We start from the raw sequence: 11,507 nt of genomic DNA, 5'->3' as shown, positions 1-11,507 counted from the left end.
TGAAAAGCACAGTCTACTGGGCTGAGATCAGGTCGATCACTGAAAAATAATCAATTTTTTGCCCTGAGAAACTTGAGTTGCTTTTGCAGTATGCTTTGGGTCATTATCCATTTGCACTGTGTAGTGCTGTCTGATTAGTTTTGCAGAATTTAGCTGAATCTAAGCAGAGAGTATAACTTCATCCTGCTACTTCAGTCAGTAGTCACATCATCAATAAACACAAGTGACCCAGTTCCACTCACAGCCATACATTTAATTCATTCATTCATTCATTTTAAGAATGAACCGACTGTCGATTTCCAAAACTCAACAAAACCTGTTGCTGTTTTTGCTCTAGTGATTATATCTCTCTGATTATGTCTCAGAATGTCTTGCTGTGCCACCAGATGAGCTAGAGAGGACCCACAACCTGGTACCAGATGAGCATCAGAAAATGGAAAGATGGATGGATGCATTTGGCAGAAAATAACAAGGGAACAGGCCTCACCTGGCAATGAAACCTCTTTTTAGTCAACTGGCCAATTATTGTTAAGCCTCTGAAGAAATCCCAAAACTATGTATAAAAATGTCTAATTCCTAAATGGGTAAAGCAAAAAATATTATGTAAAACCCCTTGAATTAAAGCTGAAAGTCTGCACTTCAATCACATATTGATTGTTTTATTTAAAATCTACTGTGGTAAGGTAAAACTACAAAAAATGTGTCTTTGTCCAACAAATTACAGCTCTAACTATAGATCTAAAGGAATAAGAATCTCTGTTCATTTATCTGTGTATTCGATGCCTATCTCAACATCTGCTCGTCTGATCTACTTCAAACTTATCACTTTTGTTGCTGGAGATGGGAGTAAGTGTAGTGTTGTGTTCAGCTTAAGGTTCTTTAGATCAGTTTGGGGGGTCATCCTACTGTAATTAGGCAGTAGGATGTCACACTCCTCCGTGATAATGATATCAGCAGTTCAGATTTATGAATACACCTCCACTGACTGTGACGTCTACCTTTGCTGACGTCAATATCTCTGTGACAGTGGGCACTGCACTACTCTATAAATAAATGCGAATCAATAAAAGCATGCATGACACCATAAATCCCGACCAGCAGCAAAATACAAACACACATGCACACACTAGTCTATATAATGTCGCTTTCGACAACGAGGATGCTTCTGCCAACTCTTTTTGCATAATCTTTACAGACTGGATACATTATTATGAGTGTGTGTGGGTGGATGCAGAATTGAATGGAATGAATGGATGAGGTTATTATGATAATCCATTCATTACATTTCCTTTCAAGGTGAAAACTAAAGGGCAAACATTGAAGAGCCACAGTCTCTGTCAGCCATGTTTTATTATAATTGGACAGTCCAATATGCAGCAAGCTGTGACTGTAGCTCGCACTGTGGCTAGGGCTGCTACATGCAAAAATAATTGCAATATGTCTTTCTGAAAGGCTTTTGGACAGAGTGGATATTGTAACATGAGGTTGCTCTACAGCAGAGCCACTGATTCAGGTTTGTCAGACCACCAGGTAGGAGCAAGATAATAATGCTACAAGGTATTCACATGAACACAATACACAAGGGAATTTTGTTTTGTTCAATCCATCCATCCATCCATCCATCCATCCAGCCATTCTCTTCCACTTATCCGGGGCTGGGTCGCGGGGGGCAGGAGCCTAAGCAGAGAAGCCCAGGCTTTTTTCAATCATTTTTTAAAAACTTTACTAGATTATGATTTGCTGAAATTCTTCAAACTCCTTCAGTTGTGAGATGTTTCAGGTTTACGGTCCATTTCAAGTCCTCAGACCCAAAAGTATTCTGAACTGAGCTTTCACTGGGGCACTCCTTCGATTCATCCTTTTTAGTTCCATCCCTTAGTGGATTTGCTAGTGCGCTTAGAATCATTATCCTGATGAACGGGCCACTTCCACTTCAGCTACAACGTTCAGACAGATGGTCTCACAGTATCTTCAATCACTGTTTGTTTTAAACTTACTGACTGCGAGCTACCCAGTCAAAGATGCAGCCAAGCAACCTCAAACCATAACATATCCCCTCCCATTTCTTTACAGACGTTCACCTCCTGAAAATCTGCCTCTGGTCTGTTCCAAACTTGTCTACTGTTTGGAACAGACTGAGTATTTGAGACAAACTGTTGCAAGAATGACTTTATCTTTGAGAATATATATTTTTTATCAGCACCATTTCAAAGCTTGCTTGCTCAAATGTCAAATTTGAACAAAGAACAAAAAGAAAGCACGGGACATGTTTACTTTTTTCACGTGACCATAGTTGGAGAAATACATCCTGCAGCATGTTCTGCTAACAATAAAGTTGGCGCCTTTCTTAAAGCTTTTCAGGACACAGAACTTCTATTGCACTACAGTACCCTGTGTGCATTACTGTAAGAGTGTGTGTTGGGCAGTGATTCTTCTCATTTCTCCCAGGGTAACTCGCTGGTTTCCGTCTGCACTTACGAAATGTGATTTAAAAACAGGACTGTGCTGTGAGTGTGCCTGTCTGTGTGTATAACCTCTATTTCAGATAGTATTTATATGCACGTTGAAGTCCCAAAGCAGCATTTAATCTTCTAGTTTCTTTAGCCTCTCCTCGCTGCTAAAAATGGAACAGCTAAGCACATTAACACAAGATTGTGATAAGAAAAAGTAATTAACATGCAGTTCAGACAGATGACTGTCTTATTTTATTATGAGCAAAAATTCAAATCCAAAAAAGTACTTCTGTTATGTTTTATACAATTCCTTTCAAATGAGATTATAATACACACACAATGGGTGGCCTGGTGCTGCCTTCTTGCCTCCTTTCACTCCCTTGCTGCCATATCAGTGCTTTGGGATTTCTGTTTCATTCCACGGCAGAGCACTTCATATTCCCCAGCCAATTCTGTTATTTCAAAGATTAAGGCTACCTAATTAGGTAGTCATGCTTGGGCCAAAAACTGAATGTGACTTGTGGTTTTATAATTATGTGCATGCAGAAGATGAAAGTGTAGCGTAAGAAAAAAAAAATCCTCTGACCATGTCTATTTAGGCTTCATGTAACACGTGGTTTCCTTTAATTCTACATATGCTTCCTCTGGCAGCAAACAGCTCTACAACACTAAATCTACAGGTGAAAACAGCACTTGACTAAAAAGCTACTTTTGGCTGCTCCCTTATTCATAAGGGGTTGCCAAAGATTTGATTTTCTATTTTTTGCACCAGATGCCCTTCCTGACACATTCCCAAAGGGATTTGTGTCTCCTCCCAGGATCAAACTGGGGATCTTTCACTCCTTAGCCAAATGTGTAAACCACTACACTACAGAGCCATGAAAAGCCTGCAGCACTCAACTAATACACTGTTTACTCTTGTGAAATGTTTGCTTTAAACTGCAGTGGATCATCTGCCTCATCTCACCATATCTCTCACTTTTCTCTATCTTTTTTACCTATCACATCAACCCTCTGCACTTAAATTCATCCATGAATCTTCTCTGCGGTCTTCCTCTTTTCCTCCTGCTTGGCAGCTCCATCTTCAGCATCCTTTGTCCAATAGATCCCCCCATCCCTCCTCTGCACCTCAGCTTCACCTCCCTAACTTTGTCTCTAAACTGCTCAACCTGATCTATCCCTCTGATGTACTCATTTCTAATCGTGCCTCTGGAGTACCTAGCTATTTTAGATTTACCTTTTAAAAACAACACAAACAATGAAAGCAGACATTTGTGATCTGTTTTTAAAGTTTTATGTCTTCAGTTATAATAAATGGACATGCAAACACAGCATTTTTCCTCAGTCCATTTTAAATGCGCTTTGGCCCAGAGAAGACAGCGGTGTTTCTGGATTGTGTTTACATATGCCTTCTTCTATGCATGATAGATCTTTAACCTGCATTTGTAGATGGCACGGTGAACTGTGTTCATTAGACAGTGATTTCTGTTCCCAAAGCCCATGCAGTGATTTCCATGAGAGAATCATGATTTAATGCAGCGTTGCCTGAGGGTCCAAAGAGATCACAGGCATCAATTATAGATTTTTGGTCCTTGTCCTTTGTGCACAGAGATTCCTCCACATTCTCTGAATCTTTTGATCACATTAAGCTCTGTAGTTGCACAGATTTTCCCTCATACACAATGTGTTATAAGTCACTGCAGATGCGCAGGTGTTAGTGCTTTTATGCAGGTTTGGGCTCAGGATGCAGGCAGTCAGCTCCATCAGAACTTTACTAAACATTTAGATGCACTCCAAACGGGAACAGATGACAGAGCAACAGAGAGCTCTTTGTCCCAGATAGACTATCAGATCAGATCAATTAGTTTGTTTCCATTTTACACACACAACACACACACACACACCACACACACACCACACACACACACACACACACACACACACACACACACACACACACACACACCACACACACACACAGACTAGACTGAGTGCATTTCAGAGAGGAAAGGGATGCAACATGAAAGAAATAAAAGACCATCACTGTGGGCGAGATCAGATTACACAACCATACATCTATTCTATGATTACAATATTCTTTCTCCTCAGTCCATGCTTGTGACTCATAGCCCGCAGTCATCCTGGTCACCGTTAACTAACAGCACCTTCTTAATGGCAAATTTATGGAGGTATGTGTTTTTTAATTGGTTGATGGTTCCCTGTCATTCACAACTCACGTCCCTTGTGTCACATTAAATGCTTCAGCAAATTAAAGGGCTCACATGGAACTCAAAGTTGTATTTGTTCCGTCTGTGGGAGCACATCATGACCCTGAAAGCACGTGTGTGTAATTTTCCACTGACAGAGCAAGTAATTTGTGTGATTCTGCCTGTTTTGATATCCTAGCAACTGTACCTCTTTCCTCACTCTTGTCCTCTAGCTTAGTATCAGTCACAGTACTGAGGTGGGCTTATGACTCAATAACTTTCCCAAAAAGATTAGCACCACTGCGCCACGGATCAGTCTCCTGCCATAAATGGCTGCCTGTCCTTGAGGTTTTGTCCTTTACCAGCATCTCAGTGTTAACCAACTGTGGTCATCCCACACTGAAGCTGCTTTGTGGCTAAAGAGACATGATAGTGTTAAATCAAATGACTTAAGGATATTATCATGTGAATTCAAAGCTGGAAAAGATTAGAACTTAAGAGCACTGTATGCTAACAAATAAACTCTATTTATGTTTTGCTTTACTGCGACATCACAAGCATTTGCCCTCCAGATTTTTCAAAATATCGAGTTATTTAAGGCCTTTCTCAACCTTATCTAAAGCTTCTTATTGATGTGCAGCGAAGAAACAGAAATGTTCAGTGGCAATATTTTTCTAGGGAAAAAGGGAGTACCTTTGGGAGAATGGTCACATAGTTAATTAGTAGTTGTCTGTGTAGATTCTCAGTTATCCAGGTCATAGTAGTCTCTGGAGCTTGAAAAAGGCGACTGGACTTCTTTTTGTTTCTTGAAGACCTCCAGGGGACTACGCCCACAGGGGTTTAAATACCTGGGTCTCTCTCCACCATTTGGTTGAGAACTGAAGAAGCCTTTCGGATGAGAGGGTGAAACGTCTTCAAGAAAACAAAAAGAAGTCCAGTCGCCTTTTCAAGCTCCAGAGACTTAATTAGTAGTTGTTCATTATTAGATTATAGAATACAATTAAATGCTATTGCATGTGGTTATATTGGCAGATTAACATGATGATGACTTTAAACACCCTTGTCTAGTGCCTCAGCATGTACACACTCACTGTGAGTGTGTCCAAACTTTTGACTGGTACTGTACATGCTGAGGCATGTTGATAACTCTGAAAAGGCAAGATATATTTTCTGCCAAAGCAGGCTGTCCCAGAAATATGTCAGATTCCCAGAGCAGAATTGAATATTGCTGTCTCACACAATGTCCTACTTACACTGCTGATAAAAAACCTCCCTTTGATGCAGAAATTCATCTTTAAGATAAGTATTATTTGACAATAACAATGACAAGCTGTTGAAATGCAACTAAGAGGATTAGAAAACTCACCCTGAACAGCTTGTTGTCCTGAACAAGTAGAGCAGCAATGATTTGAATCCCTGTGCAATGACTGAGCGGGGCAATCAATGTTGGCACTAAAACGCTCTCTGACTCCAACAGGACTGTAACAGAATTGTGAATGGAGTCAACTTTTAAAGAATAAGCTTGCTGGCTACTATAAGAATTGAGATCCTGATGGGGAGCTGTCAAAACACTCTGCTGCTCAGAAGAGGCAGGAAAATGATCCGAGTATGAACAAAAATTGTTTGTAAAAGGAAGCCTGTTTTTACAGCTGAGAATCTCTTGCATGAGCACTGTAGAGAACAGCCCCGTGACACATTGACTGATAGTTCATAAAAGTCTTTCAACGATTAGCAGCGTGCCCCTGAACTTTCAAGTCTTTGAGATTTCATTCCTGTCTTGACCATCCATTACAATGACTTTGCTGTAATAAAACAGTTTCTCAGCAAATCTTTTGAGACAAAATTTCCACAGCTCCTCTTAACTGTGTTTCTCACCTCCCCTATTTTTATCTGCAAACTCCAACAACACCCCACCATCTTTTCACTGCTGACCCCCCTCTCTTCCTCACGCACAAGCACCCTGAATTGACAGCAGAGATACACATCCTGACTCAGACAACTGGGTCTGTCACTTCCAGACCGAGCTTTGTGTTTGAGAGCCAAGAATTGGCACTTGGTGCCATAGCCCCATGTTATTAAAGCCCTTCATAGCATGGCACCATCACAGATCTGTGCAAGACACATGTGACAGTGCTTCACTTAGAGGCCGGGTGAACATGAATGGTGGAGGCGAAGAGGTAATGGTGAAAAAGTGAAACAGGAAAGGAGAGAGTTGGAGGAGGTAGGATGAGAGGGCGGCTGTTTTGACTGTTTCCGCCCACGAGTACGATGAGTCATACACACCTTATTCAATGCCACATGTTGAATTCAGCCTCCCTACAGTCCTCTCTCTCTTTCTCTCTAATTGTTTTCTTTCTAGAAAGATTATTGCCACTGCAAATTGCTCTGTGGGTAAAAGACTATAACATGTATTGTGATTATAAATACCACCTTCTAAAATATAACAGTAATAGGTGAAATAGTCATCTGGCCACAGAATAAAAAAATAGATATACTGTATTAATGCAAAAGACAACTCGACCAAAGGATTGTCAAAGACCTCTTATTTACTTTTTCCTGATTTTTGAAGGCCATTTCATGAATATTTGTGCTCTTTCAAACTAAATGACTGCCATTAAATGGAGGTGCTGGGTGTGCCACATTACTGTAATAATGTACCTTAACAACCGAGAGTTTGAATACAATTTTCACATAGCACGGCTAACTCAGGCTAACTACTTTGCATTTCAATTTTCCTTGGAGATTTTTTTTCTTTTAACTAGAATGTTGCTCTTTAAAGTACACATTCATTTATCAGACGGGGGACCTACTGATCACTCTCTGTAAATGGATTCTTTACCACCAAACTGATTAAAATGAAACTGTGGGACAGATGCCAAATAGGTACCGTAAAGAGACTAAAATGGGAACTGTGACAATCTTGTGCTCGATGGACTTAAAACTGAGACAAATGTATGATGTGTAGTGCACTAAATTATTAACTGTAACTTAAATCATATACAGCATCAGGCCTGGGAGTGACACTGCCAAGCAGTTTTGCAGGATTACGTGTTTTATCCAGACTCAGTGATCACATGTTTGAACCACCTACATCTGTAATTTTGTGTCATGTAATGTATATACAGTATAACAGCTTGCTGTTACGCTGACACGGCTCAGTTTAGTTAGAGACTCAGAAGCGATTGCAGTTTTGTATTTGATTGTGTCTGTAGGCTTGTTTTTGTCAGTTTTATTTGGGTTTATTGATTTACATTTCAACGTGGTAAAATGAATCACCGAGGGGAAAATGAAGTATTATCTATCAATACAATATTTTCCTTTATTGCAAGTACTGTATACTCTGTTCATGAATGGCACTGAAAAATTACATGCTGCCCACTGAAAATGAAACAGTTAGGTTTGTAATGATGAGCCTAAACTTTTGGGGCCTTATGCAAAGATTTTACTAGTTTGGCCAATTGGAGATCATGTATGGATTCATGGAGAACATGAACTAAAAAAAAAGCTTGACAATCATGGGTGAAACAAGTCAGTTTCTGCAATCAGTGAGCAATGTCGTTTAACATTTACACAGTAATTATTTCCCAAGCATGATATGACCTCACATTTTTAGAACTTGCAGAATAACATTTATTTAATGGACAATATACCTGATATAACTGCATCTGTTTGCCCAGTTCTCTACCTGTATTATTTTTATGACATTTTAATTGCACTTCAGCTCAGTTGATCTTTTAACAATAGATTTATAAGTAGTTACTTTGTATCTAAAGCCAAACATAAAAAAATGCAATGCATTATCGTAGATTAAATGTGGCAGAGCTGACATTTATTTCCCATTTATGCCAGGGAAACAAAGAAGTCTCTATTTTAAATAAATAATTAAACAGTTAGGTCTTTTAGTTCTTCATTACTGCTGATATATGTATGCAAGTTGTTCAACTCCCAGCCTTACTGCTATTATGCATTTTTACATTTTGCATTTTTTTAAAGAAATCATCTGTTCTTTCACACCAACTGAGATGCATCTGCGGCATCATAGGAGACATATCAACAGGTTGCACGTGGTGGGAAAAGCAAACGTCTACAATCCCAAAGATATAGTGGAGAGATAGTTGTACAGATTTTTACACAAGTTTACATAACCCTAATGTTTGAAGAGTGAGGTTCTCTGGCAATTTCTTCTCCCTTTCTGAAAGCTGGCTAATCATATCAGAGACTTCCCAGCTCACCTCTGGTCTTACGCCATCTGTCTCTGGCCCAGACAGGATGTTATAAATCAAAAGAGTGACATGACTCTGTTGGGATGGGCTGCATCAACCATTAACCTACCCTACTGCTATGATGCTGTGATGGTTATAATCAGACTGTTCAAATGTTATTGATTGCCAGTTTGAATGAAGCCCTGGTGTGCTCACTGGTTTGCTTGCCCTTACTGCGACCAAGAGCCTGTTAGAGGACCGCACATCAGCAAGACACAGGCTCAAGAAATTTTCCCCTTCAAACATCAGCTTTCCCACAAGCTGTCCCCGTTCTGCCTGTATGGAAACAGACCCTCAGCTCTATATGGAACAGCATGTGGGAATGGCGTCAAGGTCATTTGAGGGTAACTAAGAAGAACTAACACGCCAAAACCCAGTAGAAAATCCACCACACGCTCCATATTCCTGTTATTCTTCCTCATTTACATGCGTCCTTAGGACAAACAGTTTTTAATGAGCGCTGTGTTGGAGAGTATGAAAATATCTAATCAATAATCTGCTGCACTCTCACAGTACTGTGTCCATGGAATTTCCAGAACACAAACATTCGTATATTATTGTGTGTTAGTCCCAGGAGCTACGACTCCTCTGCGCATTTCAATGCTCTCCGGAATTAGTGCACGTGTTCGCACCTCAGAACAGTATCAACAACATCCTGCAGGGTAGGAAACACCGCTTAACATCCCGCAATAACATTTACTGAGTACTTTAATTACACAAACGAAAAAAGTACATTATAAACGTTTCAGAGTGCACTCCATCTTTGAGTTTACAGCAGGAAATTTGGAAGCATGGGGATACAGTTGGCGGAGCTTGTGTGCACCCTGGTCTGTGCCAGCCCACAGTGTCAAAGCAATGCAGTACACAATTAAAGACCACCTTACCTGGTAGCACAGTATACTCTCGGGGTCGTTGGCTTGCGTGCTCATGGTCTCTGGGTTAACCTGCTTTACGTTCACGGAGTGTAAAGTGAGACTTTTACTGAGCCGCTTTGCGCTGTCTTAGGACGTTCTGAATGAACAGTCACGAGTTGGCTACTTCAGCCCCTTTTGTTTCTGCAGCCATGTTAAGTGCTGACATCTCTCTCAAAGTACGAAAACGAAGAAAATGGTTATTTTGCTCCTGTGTTAAGATGATTTCCCAGCCGCGCTTCGAGCTCCCCTCCCTCCTGTTCTGGCTGTGTGAGACTGGATGCAGAGAGCATCACCGCAGCCTCATCCAATCAGGGCGCAGAGGCAAGCATAGAGCTGCGACGCGATGCTGCTACCAACACAATGAAGCCAACACTATTATAAGCCTATAGACCTTCTATACAATGTTTCTTTCAGCAGGTTGCTGTTCTGTGACCACTGCGCACAGCCAAAGGTTCAGTTCTTTTCTTCTTTTCACTGGTCGTCCCACAGTCTGCATCCACCTAAAAATCCACCAGATCCCACCAAACTAAACGTGGAGCTATGTTTGTGTGGGACAGCGTGGAACATGTTGTTAATACTGAGAAGTGGTCTGAAATACTGAAACACACACACACACACACACACACACACACACACACACACACACACACACACACACACACACACACACACACACACACACACACATAAATAAAAAAAATGCAGGTTTCAAGCGTGACATATCATGTGAAGGACAGAGGCAGGGCTCTTATCTATATACATACTGTTTTCCCAACTCTCTTGCTAAGTAGATACATATAAAAGTTGCTGTTCATTCATGTATTTCCCCTTTTTTCTATCGTAAAAACTGTTCAAATTATCTGCCATTTCAGCTGCCTTTTCCCTGTCTAGTAATCATCTTTGGGCGTCAGTAGCTGCAGCCATAGATCGGCACATCTCTTTTTGAGCCACGTTTCTTGTAAGACTTAAATGTGCTGACTGGAGCTGATCAAAATGTGGTACATTTTTGATAACTGAAAATATTATATTATATTATATTATATTACTTAAATTAATTTTTGTTTGTATGAAAAGACGTGTAAAATGTTCCTAAATCGAATAAAATGTTTCCAAAATCTCAGACTGGTGATTTAACATTCAGCTATAGCAGCCTTCAAAATGTGGCCTTCAGGGCCATGAGGGAGCACAGTGACATTAAAGATCTGATTGATCCAGAACATACCAGAAGTCCTCGGACGCCACCGTGTGTTAATATGAAGCATTGCGCAAAGAAAACTACATGTTTGTTATTATCAGTGCATAGTGCATGCTAAACATTATCACGGATATACGGCAATGCTGGCTTTAATTTTCCAGTTATTTAAGATGCAGGACAGGTGATTTCCTCTCCCCCAGATGATCGTCTTTATTCATAAGGAGGCAAAAGATAATTAACCGTGCAACAGTTCAAGTGTATATATATTTTTTTCGTATCATTGACCTCGGTATGAACTCTTGCCTACCCGTCACGTTGTGGAACACTTGACTTAATTGAATTTTTACAAGTTGACCCTCTTTAACCACTTTGCCCACGGCCACGGAATTCAAAGTACAACTGCAATAAGATATTTCCACACGAATCATGTGTGGCTGCTTCAGTTGTCCTTGCGCACCTGTAAGCTACACTATTTG

This window comes from Archocentrus centrarchus, chromosome 5, assembly GCF_007364275.1.
Source record: "Archocentrus centrarchus isolate MPI-CPG fArcCen1 chromosome 5, fArcCen1, whole genome shotgun sequence".
NCBI lineage: Eukaryota > Metazoa > Chordata > Actinopteri > Cichliformes > Cichlidae > Archocentrus > Archocentrus centrarchus.
This window is presented reverse-complemented; position numbering follows the sequence as displayed.